Genomic DNA, 12995 nt, shown 5'->3' with positions numbered 1-12995 from the left:
AGTGTCCGTGGGCACTGATACAGAGCCTTGAAAGTCAGGCAGAGGTACAGACAAATTGGGTCAGAAAATAATGAACCCAGAAAAGCAATCATTCTTGGCAGTCATCATGAAAAACTGTTATCAAATGAAATCAAGTCAGAAAACACCGCAAAAATGGCAGTAGAGGAAAGGAAAATAGACTACCTCTCATAAAGCTATATATATAAAAGGCTAAGCAATTGTCCGACCATCCGACCAGTAGTTATGATGCACAATGACCACCAGGGAGCAGACCCTCAATGCAGGGGCTGCCGAGCTGCAGTGACTTGGCAGTGGCGGTTCTCAGGTGACACACCCTGGAACCAGAGAGGAGGGAGCCTGATTCCAGGGTGCATCACCCGAGAACCGCCCTCTTGCAATCCGGGACCCCTCAGGGGATGCCAGAGAGCCAGTTTCAGCTCAATCTCCGCAGGTCAGGCCTGGAGGGACCCTGCTGGAGGGACCCTGCTCACTCCACCGATGCCCTTTGAGGAGCGGTGCCACCCCAGGTGTGGTAGGCTGGGGAGGGGCTGCGGGAGGTTGGCTTCAGGGCATGTCCAGCCCATCTCACCCAGTCCCACCCCACTGGCCACCTTCTAATTAATATCCTTTCAATGTGCACGAATCCGTGCACCAGGGCACTAGTAAAACTATAAATATTTTAGGCAAAATATTAACTTTGAGTGATATTATAGATAAATAGAATCCAGTCATGCATCACATAACAACATTTCTGCCAACAATGAACCTCATATACACTGGTGGTTACATAGATTATAATGAACTGAAAAATTCCTATACACTGTTATAATGTGTTTGTGTTTTAGGCTAAGTGTTATCACAAGGAGTGAGAATGTTTTAAAAATGTTAAAGTTTATAAAGTATTTAAAAATGGTATAGTAAGCATAGGTTAATTTATTATTGAAGAAAAACTATACTTTCAGAAATTCAATGTAGCCCAAGTGTACAATGTTTATAAAGTAGTGTCCTAATGTCCTAGCCTTCATATTTACTCATCACTCACTCACTGACTCATCCAAAGAAATTTCCAGTTTTGAAAGCGCCACTCATGATAAGTGTCCTACACAGGTATGCCATTTTTAATATTTTACACTAACATAATTACTGTGCCTTTTCTATATTTACATATGTTTAGATACACTAATACTTACCATTGTGTTACAATTACCTACAATATTCAGTCCAGTAACATGCTGTCCAGGTTTGTGGTGTAGAAGCAATATGCTTTTATTTCTCGCATTCCTCCTCCCCTATAAAAAAATCATCTGAAATTTTACAAAAATAAATAAGCTCAGGAATTATAAGGAGGGGAAGGCTTAAGATGAATCAGGGAGGATGATCAATATGGAGGGGCAGAGGCCAAGGTGTGAAGTAAGCTATGCGACCTAAGTGTGTGTAAGTATATTCTATGATATTCAAACAATGACAAAATTATGTAACACATTTCTCAGAACATATCTCTGTCATTAAGTGATGCATGACTGTAATACACTATGCAAGTATGGGTTATTGTATGCTTGGATTCATTACTGGAAAATCATTCAATGTGATGAAAATGAAAGAGAATGTGTTACACAGAAATCCACACGTCCAAATGCTGTCACTCATGCTAAAGCCAAATCTACATTTAAGACCTGGCCTAACTGCTGTTTCAGCCTTTCCCAAAAATATAATCTTACTCAACCAGTCTTGAATTTTCTGGTCAACACCAATGAGGTAATTTGTCACTTGGGCTCTCTCCACTTTCCCCCTCCCCAATAGAAAGAAGAGGCTATTGACATCATTTATAAAGATATATCTTTAGTATTTCCTTTCCCCCAAAAGATGCCCTGGCCTAAACATGTCTAAAAATAACCCATTCCTTTCTTTTCTTAATAGATCCCTTACCCCAGGCTCATGATAAAAAGAACAGACCAATGGGAGGAGGGATTTCAGGGCTAGATGAGAAAGGTGAAATGATTAAGCAGCAAACAAACAAACAAAACCCTCATACCTCATAGACACAGACAACAGTATGGTAATTACCAGAGGGAGAGAGGGGTGGGTGAAGGTAGAATAGGGGAAGGTGGATATATAGTGATAGAAGGAGACTTGACTTTGAGAGCTAATACACACTAAAATAAACAGATGATGTATTATAGAATTATATACTTGAAACCTATATGATTTTTATTAACCAATGTCACCTCACTAAATTCAATTAAAAAATAAACAGAGGGGGAAAAATGAGCTAGAGCTGTCCAGAATCTAGGTTGTGGGCTACAATTCTAGGGTCAGGGAACTAGTAGATAATATGATATGAGTGAATTCAGTCCGAGAGAGTCAGTGAAAGACAGCAAGATAGCTGCTAAAGGCTTATAGTGTGGTACATTAGCAATTATTAGCTAGAATATGGTTCAATAAATGATATACTCGAATCAGACTCTAAACGTGGGGAAATGCATTTGATTAAATCAGGATCCCAGCATTGCCATTTAAATCTCAGAAGTCACTTGGCATTTGTCGAGCAGAGCCCTGATTGAGCAGAGTTGACAAGGTCACCTGGTACAGGAAAGGCAGCTTAGGAATGAGTTAAAAGAAGTGGTTCTCACATTTCATATGCATACAAACCACCTGGGGAGCTATTTTTGGAAAAGTAGTTCTTAACCTTAACTGTACCTTCTTATCATCTGAGGAGTGTTTAAAAAGAACCCATGCCCAGGTCACACTCCAGACCAATTACACCAGACTCTCCTGGGTTGGGACCCAGACATCACTATTTTTAAATCTCTATAGACCAGTGTTCAGCCTTGGATGACCTCCGGTGGTTTTAAAAGAGAAAGATCCCTGGAGAGTATGATTCAGAAAAACTGTAGGAAGGCCAAGTTCCTTGTCTTTTCACAAGAGTAACAGGTACGCATTTCTCATACAGACGCATGCAGGAATCCATTTTTTTAATCTGTTTTTTAAAACATGGTATAATTTCAGGGAAGATTCTTAGAAACAAATAATCTGACATGGACTGTTTGAACCTATAATTTCCAACAATCCCAATGCAAGTATTCAACAGTGAAAGCATCCCGTTTTGGGAAAGGAGGTATCTTATATCATTAGGAATAAGTTTATAAGGCAACTTCTCAAAGAGCAAAGATCTCTGTCTACTGTGATTTCTCCCATTTATATACTTGTATACTTGGTGAGGTTATGTTTTTTTTAAAAAATAAATTTTTGTTGATTTCAGAGAGGAAGGGAAAGGGAGAGAGAGATAGAAGCATTAATGATGAGAGAGAATCATTGATTGGCTGCCTCCTGCAAGCCCACTAGCTGCCTAGCTCTCATCTTCATCTCTTCACTATCACACTCAACCTGTCTAATTTATAATTTTTGAGCCTTTTATTTCCAACTGGGAGCCAGAACCTTCCATTCTTCACCCAATTTGTTTGAAATACTTCTATTTGTTCCCCTGCTGCAGGTTTGTGTCTCAGAACATCAGGGTTTTGTTTTCCTTCAATAAAGCATCATCAACTTCATCCTCACCTGCTTTTTGGTTCAGAATAAGGTAGTAATTCCTTGGCTAACTTTATTACCACATTTTCAAGATATTCTGGCAAAGTTTAAAACTGCTGGTTGCTTGGCTAGAAGAAATGAGGGCTCTCCATGCTGATAGTCTCAAGACTCTCCAACCATAATTTGAATTATTCATAGTCTCATTTTCAGGATCTGCCTGTTCAGAGACTTTTTCAAAGTATACCTTCAAAATTGGCATATATCCCCTTATCTCTGATGTACCGGCATTCATATTACCAGGGCAAGGATTCCAAAGCCTTGCTGACCCATTTCCCATCAGACCCTTTGTTCTGGGTCCTTTCCCTAGGAAAACTTCTGCTACTGTCCTCTTCATATTACTCTCATCAGCTTGGTATCTGATGTTTATTTTCCTTCGCAAAACTTGGGCAGCCTTTACTTTTCCATGAGTCCCAGTTTTCTTCACTGTTTAATGCTCTGCCCTCTTTGAAAATATCTCTCCATCAGATGGGTTTTTAGATTGTACTCCATAAACTGATTTTGTAGTATCTTCAATCCAGAGTGATTGCTCATTAGTTAAAATATAGTTTGAATTTTTGAATTTGACCTATCCCTTGAGAACATTGAAATAAGATGAGATCCTGATATAGGATGCGTCATCAAAAGTTACTGTTGCACAATTGTAAACCCATCCATTTTTCACTTGTTAAAAATTTTGCAAAATATACATGTTCTCCTGTTTTTAATTCTACCAACTTTTATCTTGAGGACTGAGTATCATCTAATTTATAACTCTTGAAAACAGCTAGAACTACTGAATACTAGAAAATACTTTTCCATGAAATCTGATAGTATTGTACAGGGTTGCAAGTAATCCTGAAGTGACCAGGATTTTCAATACAGATTGCAATCAACTGGAATGGAGCAAGTTGCTGGAGCTTCATCACCTGCCATTTCTCTTTCTTCTACATCCATCCCTTCTTCCATATCTTCAGTGCACCTCTGACTCAAGGTGTTCTCCGGCTCATTGGTACTGAAAACAGTGACATTTTCCAGATTAAACTGACTCTGCAACTTAAGAACTGATTCCTCAGGAAAAGGGAAAAGCCTGGCCAAAAACATTGAATTCATCTACAGAATAGTGTATTTTGGATTTTGTTAATATTATGAAGAAATCAATGCACATGCATAGTAAATAATTTTCCCAGCAGAATATAATGTGTTTGAGCTCCAGAGAGCAATATTTTTTCCACAATAGTAAATACTATGTCACATTGATCCAAAGGAAGACAATCCCAACAATACAAAAGGTGTCGATGTGGTGCAAATGCCTTTGGTTACACCCCCAGTAACAAGAGAAACAATAGCTAAAATTGTGGAAAGTGATTGACTAACTCTAAGCAACCAGGTAATTATATGACTTGGGGTCATGGACAATGACAATACACACTAACACTGAATAAGAAGAAATTGAAATGAAAAAGCCCTGCAATGTACAATCTTTGCATAACTATATTGTTACAGAATTTACCGGGCAACTGAAAAATACACAGGAGTACCCAGAGATACAGGAAAAATCAGTTTATTTCCAGATGTACTAGTACCGTGACTCAGGGGAGCCTGTTTCCAAATCCTGAGCAAACCAATATAGAGGAAGCTTTCTCTTGATACCCTTTGGTTTCTTTGTCCCCCAAATAAGGATCAGACTTCTGGACCTTTCACAGGCTTTGCAAAAAGCCCCGTGTGTTGGGATGGGAGCCGTGAGACCACACGTAAAGGCCTGGCCTGGCATCACCACTGATAGCCCCCTCCACGGGTTGTGTATTGTTCCTGGTTTATGGCCTCTGTAAAATGTGAGTATTGCAAAACCAGATAATTAAGGAAGGGGCAGTGACTAGGCTATAGGCTAACAGGAATGTGCATTAGGGATACTAATCAACTAGGTACAGAGTCAGGCTGCTGGTCTCCCCCCCCCAAAAAAAAATGTCTTATTTTCCTCATTAATATGACAATGTTATAGTATAGAGAAAATTGAAAATAAATTACTATTCCAGCCACCAATATCTTTGAAAAGCTTGTGCACTCTGCAATGGTGTATTGCTTTATATTTTATCAAGAATATTTAATTCTCAGAAAACCTTGTTTGAAAAGATAGGTTGTCTTATTGTCACTGTATTAGGAATGGGGAAATCAAGCTCATAGAAACAAATTTGGTGCCTAAGCCACAGAATTGGTATGTAATTGATCTGGAAACCAGCCTTTGAGCTTTAATTTCCAGGCTGTTTTTCAGAATTTTCTGAGTCTGGAAAAAACAACAACAAAGGGTGGGGTATAAGGAGAAGCAGCAGAAAGGCCTTGAAGTACAGAATTCTTCACTATGATCATCCCTGTGAGCTATTATAAGTTGTAAAATAAATTTGGAAATTTCAGAAATGTTGAAGGCAATATTTTTGCTTATAAAACACTTAACATCAACAGTAAAAACAGCTACATGTTGCTTTTGTTGTTGTTGTTGTTGTTAATAGAAAAGCAAATAGATCAAGGAGGTAAGGAACATTTCTCTAGATCTTCCCCTGGGATAGGTGGAATCAGGATGTGAATTCGTCCAGTTCTAAGTATTGGACTTTAAAACACTATGCTGAGCCATTCCTACTGTCATCTAATTCCTCTGTGTATAGTTTCCCAATCTGTAAAGTGGGTAAACGTTTTTGTTGGACATGTGACTGGAGGATGCCATTGACATTTATTTTTCAGAGGCCAGGGAAATTCTGGCACAGTTGATTGCTGAGTCCCATCATGGGTCCACCTACCTATGACTGAATTGGTTTTTAATATAATATCTGAAAACAGGTATTCAGAAAGCATTTACAAAATGAAAGATGTAAAGTCCAATGAAATCTATTGATTTGTTAAGCAAATGAGTTTGCAGCCATATTTAACAAATGTTTTTAGGTTTCAATTTTTAAGGGATTGTTAGCATATTTCTGATTAACTTATAGTTGTTATTCTCTACTACTAACACATTAGAGCGGCTTCTTGCCTCACCACATGTTACTATACTACTATTTCAAAAGCTAGTCACATTTCTTACTCTTTTTTTTGCTCTCTCTTTGTTTTTCTTTTAAAATAGTGAGCCATGTGTGAAAAGGTGCTGGTAAGTTCAGAGATTTACAAGTGCCTTCAGACCTTCTAGAAATTGACATGAGGTTTATAAATGACCTTTAGCTGCCTTCAACCAGGACAGACAGAAAGCAAGGCAGCTGAAGTCTCCCACTCTGTGATCAGCTCTCGGTGCAATTTGTGTCCCTGCTAACGTCTAAGGGAATAATTGTCATCTTCCGTATGAAAGGGTCAAAGAAGCCTGCGAAATCCTCCACACAGAGCACTGCCATTAGTCAGTACTTGTCTTTTTAACCTCTTTAATCAACAGGTACTGAATGAGCATCATAAGGGTTTTCCCAAATGCCACTGAACTGATTCCCCCGGAGTTTTCTCCTCTTTTACAGGTAACCGGATGATGCATTATATACCTAGTAAACCCGTTTCCACACTACATTACGAATGTATCAAAACACACCAGCTTCTCAACCAAAATGAAGGAATCTAGGGGAGATTTCATGGCTGTGCCTTGCTTTCTGTTTCACATAATGATTTATAATAATGTGCCGGTTTTTTCTTGAGCTCAGATTATAGTTTTGCTATGTATTATTTTGCTCATTTTCTACCCCAGAAAACAATAACAAAATTCTTTCATTTCTGTGAAGCAATAACCACTGCCTCGCTGGTTCTAGCACTGAATCAAATTGTATCACTCCATTTGGGGGGGTCTTAATTTTGGGTACCTTACTCTGGAGAAAAATATTGAAAATGCTGGAGTGCCAGAGATTTAAATGCAATATTACTTGGAGTAATGCATTTCTGCTGAAGAAATCTCATCTTTATTTCAGCAAAACAATCGCATAATCTCAGATATTGGTAAAATCTACTGCAAAGTTTGTCATTTACTTATGTTAATGTTCTCACAAATGGCACCAATTTAACTTGGGGAAAGGGAGGGGGCGGTAAGAAGAAATCTATGTGATTTGGCTGCATTTTTGTATGAAAGGAGTACCTTTGTGTTCTCCCTTCTCCCCTTTGGAAAATTCATTTTCTGTGATGGACTTTGGCATCAATTGATCTTTTCTACAGATGCTAATGCAGAAAGGTTACCAGAGAGGGTATTTTCCTCCAGGGGAATTACCAGAAGCACAGGCAGCGTGGTGGCTCATATGCTCCCACTCCTCTCCCTTCTAAGCACAAGTTCCTTCTCCTGACTCCCACCCAGACTCACTCCTGTTGGTTTATTTTGCCTTCAGACCACCATTCAGGGGAAAACTTAGGTAATTACACATGTACAGTTTTGACTGGTTTAATGAAAGGATTGGCAAACAATAGCTCAAGGGTAAAATCTAGCCTATTTTTGTATGGCTCGTGAATAATGAATTGATTTTAGAAATGAACATCTGTGATCAATTCGATATATGGAACACTCATTTTTAAGCCCAATTGAGTAAAATGTTATTTCCCAGAAGAGAATTTCATTCTCCTCATTTTTAAACTTATATAAACTTTTTTTGACTCAATTGTTATTACACTTTTAATGCATTATTACACACTTGACAGCTTAAATCAACCCACGTTCAGTATCCCGCCAGTCCATAGGCCAGTAGCTTGGGTGTGCTCAGCTAAGTTCTCTGCTCAGGGTCTCAGAAAGCCGTAATCAAGATGTTCTCCAGGCTGGACTCTTATCTTGAAGCTCTGAAGAGTAATCTTCTTCCAAGGGTTTTCAGGTTTTTGGCCAAATTCAATTGTTAATTCCATCATTTCTTCTTGATTTACTACTTAGCATTTTTCTAAAACATAAAAGATAGATTTTCTTGTGGCATCTATCTATCTATCTATCTATCTATCTATCTATGTATTTAATTAGCACTTCCATAATTGATAATTAGCTTGAAACCTTTTCATGGTCATTGGTCATTTGAATTTTGCCTTTTGAGTAGCCTGTGTTACCTATCTTATCCATTGGTGGGTGTTGTAGTCCCATTCATGCTAATGTGTGGGAGCACTTTATATAATCTTAATGTTAATAAGTTATATTTTGCACATATTCCTGCATTTCCTAACTTCATTTCCTTTATAATGTGCATAGATGCTCAATTTTTCCATAACCATTTAATATATGACCTAGCCTTCCTCTAGAAGTCTACAGTGTGTAATGCCACCTGTCACACATCAAATGTGTATAAAAGCCTGAGTTTCTTTCTAGGGTCTCCATTGTGTTGTATTACTCTATTAATTTATCATAATAATATCATATACAGTATTATTATATCATGGTGCAATAATTTCCACCTTCTTCTGCTCAAGAGTGGCTATTCAAGGGATTTTGCACATATATATATATTTTAATGTCAGCTAGAATATTTAAGTAAAATTTGCTTTAGAGTTATTATTGGGATTGTGTCAAATCTTTTAAAATATTTTTATTGATTTCAGAGAGGAAGGGAGAGGGAGAGAGAGACAGAAACATCGATGATGAGAGAGAATCATTGATTGGCTGCCTCCCGCACACCCCACATTGGGGATTGAGCCAGCAACTCCAGCATGTACCCTGACCAGGAATTGAACTGTGACCTCCTGGCTTATAGGTCAACACTCAATCACTGAGCCACATAGGTTGGGTGGGATTGTGTTAAAGTTTAACATCAATTTGAATACTTAAATCTATGAACATCAAATATACTTCTTTTCTTATATGGGTCTTTTTAATTACTTTCAATACATATTTTATTCATAAATATCTATACCTTATAATGCTATTATATTTAAAATTTTAGCTTAATTTCTATCTTCCTATTGCTAGAATATTAAAAAATATTTTATTTTTACATGTTAATTTTGCATTTAGTAACTTAACCTCTATTATTCATTTTACTGTATGTTTCTTCTATTTTACATGTGGAGTTATGGCATTTCTTAATAATTTATTTATTATCATTAAAACCATATTTGGAGGGTAGAATTTATTTATTTGCCTTATTTTATTGGTTACAACTACTAAAAAGTTATATATAATTAATAATATATATCATCTTCACCTTTCTACTTATCTATTTTTCAATATTAATTATGATGCTATAAGTTTATTATGATAATTCTTTATAAAATTAAGGATGATGCCTTCTAACTCAAAGTTTCAAAGAGATTTTTAAAATTAAAACTTTATTTTTTTAAGATTTAGGTTTATAATAAAACTGGGAGAAAGGACAGAGAATTCTCATATGCCCCCACATTTGTATAACATTCCCTATTATCAACATCTACCACCAGAGTGGTACATTTCTTACAATTTATGAAACTACATTGACATGTCATAATCACTCACAGTTCATAGTGTATATTATGTTTTTCTCTTGATGTTGTACATTGTATGGGTTTGAGTAAATACATAATGACACCTATCATTATAATATCATGCAGAGTATTTTTCACAGCCCTAAAAATACTCTCTCTCTGCCTATTTATTCCTCCCCATCTGTGGCTACTGAGGGCCTATTGTATATTTAGTGAAAAAAAATCTACGCATAAGTGGATGCCTTCAGTTCAAACCCATGTTGTTCAAGGTCAACCGTAGTTGGAATCATACAGTATGTAGCCTTTTTTGATTAGCTTCTTTCACTTGGTAATATGTGTTTAAGGTTTATTCATGTCTTCTCGTGGCTTGATACCTCATTTATTTTTAGTGCTGAGTATTATATTGTCTGGATTTACTACACTTATTTACCTACTGAAGGATATCTTGATTGTTTGAAAGTTTGGGCAATTATAAATAAAGTTGCTTAAACATACATGAGCAAGTTTTTGTGTAGACATGAATTTTCAACTCCTTTGTGTAAAAGACAAGACTTTCTCAGTTTTTCTTTTCTCCCCCTGAGATGGGACAGGACCTCTCAAGTTGGCTGGAATTGGGTATATTTCTTCCCCAATTAGATATTATCAATTAGGTTCTGATAATACGTCGGCTGGTTAGGCTTTAGTAACCAGTGTTTCCTGAAGACACAATGCTCTGGTATATTTCAAAATTGTTGATTTTCTCTTTCCCCTGCTGGAAGTATACGGGATTTTTCTCTGATGTGAACTGTGGAAACCTAGTTGAACTCCTGATCGTAAACCTTACAATTATTGAAGAACCCCTGTAACTGGGTCCCTATGGGGTTTTTAATTCTCAAGACTCATCCACACTGAGCCTCAGGCAGCCATTCATGAATTTCAATTATGGCCATGGTTCTCCTGGCAGTGTCTGTGTATGGGTCCATGTCCCAGGAAGGTGTGACTTCAATCTTGGGACATGGTGTGACTTCAATCTTTATCATTAAAAACCATATTAATGATAAATGGCTTCAATGATAATGACTTCAATCTTGGGGGCAGTGTTTTGCCTTACATCCTACCCTCTGTTATTGATCGAAGAAGAATTATTGACTTTTTTAGTCTGCTTAGCTCTTTACTTGATTTTAAGGACAGAGTAGCAACTTCCAAGCTCCTTATGTGAAGAAATGAAAACCTGTTTGGTTTGTTTTTTAGCCTCAAAGTATGTTACATTTTATCAAAAGCTATTTTTTTCTACATAATTTGACTTTATCTTACACTATATGCACCTGCTAAAGAAAAAAAATCAACTGAGTACATTTAAAGTTCTAATAGGCTTTATTAAGGTGTGAACGAGAGAAGGGGGCACATACTAAACCTGACAAGCTCAGGGGAGGCCTGCATGGCAGGCCTTACAAACTCAGAGACCTACAGTGACCACATAAGATAATCTGAAATTAAAACTTCTTAACTAAAAGTGAGCCATGGAGGTAGTCATTTCCTAGGCCGGTATCTTCCTTGACAAAGGTCAATCTTTTCCTTAACTGAGCCTGTTACTGTATTTTTGCATCTATAATAACAATCCTTAGGAATAATCCCCTATTTTCCAGACCTCTCAGGGCACTTGTTCCCCTCATGCCAGTGTAGTTATAGAAAATGCAGTGTGGTTACAGAAAATGATGGTGCCAGAGGCAATACATAGTTGAAGAGGCAAAAAGGCAAAGCTGCATGGAAATATTTATCTCATGGGGGGGGCGGTATGAAACATGACTAGGTCATCATGCATGCTGTGAAAGGCAAAACATGATCAGAAAGTCAGAGATTAATGAGTACCTTAGATCACATATTATCAAAAAATAAGAATAAAAGGAAAGTGAGGTAGACAGTATGAAGAATATTACCTTAAAGAGGTGATTATAGGAGACCAGGGAAAGAGAAAATTGTTAAAATCTAGAGGTTTTCACCAATCTCACATGCTATCTAGCCATTATTAATTCATAGATGCAAAAATCAGCATGAGAAGAGGGGGGGGGGAAGGGAAAAAATAGCACGAATGGTTTTTATTTTACTACTTGGAACTATAGCATAGAATTTAAGAGCCTCATATATGTTTTATGGAATTGCTTATTTTCTATCTTAGGAATTTTTATTGAAGCAAAAAGCTGGTATTGATTTACTCATTTTGGGAGACAGGCACTGAGAGATTTGTGGGGCTGTTTGGGTAAAAATACAAGATATAGTGGCCTTGGCCAGGTATCTGTTGGTTAGCACGTTGTCCTGATATAACAAGGTTATGGGTTCAATCCCCACTCAGGGCACATACAAGAGCCAACCCATGAATGCATAAAAATAAGTGGAACAACAAATTTCTCTCTCTCTCTCTCTCTCTCTCTCTCTCTCTCTCTCTCTCTCTCTGAAATCAATAACTAAAAAACAAAATAAAAATACATATTAGCTCACCAGCCTAATTTTGATTTTTAAAGGTTGTAACAGTCTTCAATCATAGCATGTGATATAAACATCTAAGGGTCCTAGGTAAAGCAATGGAAAATCCCTAACGATGAGCATATGATATATGGTCAGGGTCTAGCAATACTGGATGCAATGGCAGGAAGATAGTGCTTGCTGCAGCTTCTACTATTGGTAACATGACACCAGCCATTGCCAATATTCCCAATGAGAGAATGAGGCACTTCAGAATTTAAAAGAACAGGTTTCAGAATCCAGAGAATAACCAGATATCCTAGATCTCAAGATTTGGGATCTAGAATTCTGGCACAGATGACTTCATAACAGTATGATAAAATCACCAAGCTTAAGGGAAACACTGATGTGAGCATTAAGATAATGAACATGGACATATTTGATATTAAGCCCCATTGCAGTTGAATTAAGTGGACTGAGAGTGGCTAAAATACTTTAAAGTTTTCTGCCACATTCAGAAATGGTGTGGGAAGCAAATTGATAATGTGAGATATCCATAGATCCAACTGAGAGTGATAGAGGAAAATATAAAGATGGCAAACTATAATCTAATAATT

The 12995-nt window shown here is 37.2% G+C and overlaps 1 pseudogene; it reads right to left on the bottom strand.

The window, feature by feature from the left end:
• Positions 1-2520: 2520 nt before the first annotated feature.
• LOC102438776 lies at positions 2521-4974 on the bottom strand (annotated as a pseudogene).
• Between the last annotated feature and the right edge of the window lie 8021 nt (positions 4975-12995).

The sequence above is a fragment of the Myotis lucifugus genome, unplaced genomic scaffold, assembly GCF_000147115.1.
Source record: "Myotis lucifugus unplaced genomic scaffold, Myoluc2.0 scaffold_476, whole genome shotgun sequence".
NCBI classification, from domain to species: domain Eukaryota; kingdom Metazoa; phylum Chordata; class Mammalia; order Chiroptera; family Vespertilionidae; genus Myotis; species Myotis lucifugus.
The sequence above is the reverse complement of the archived record's forward strand: the minus strand, read 5'-3'. Positions and strand labels throughout refer to the sequence as shown.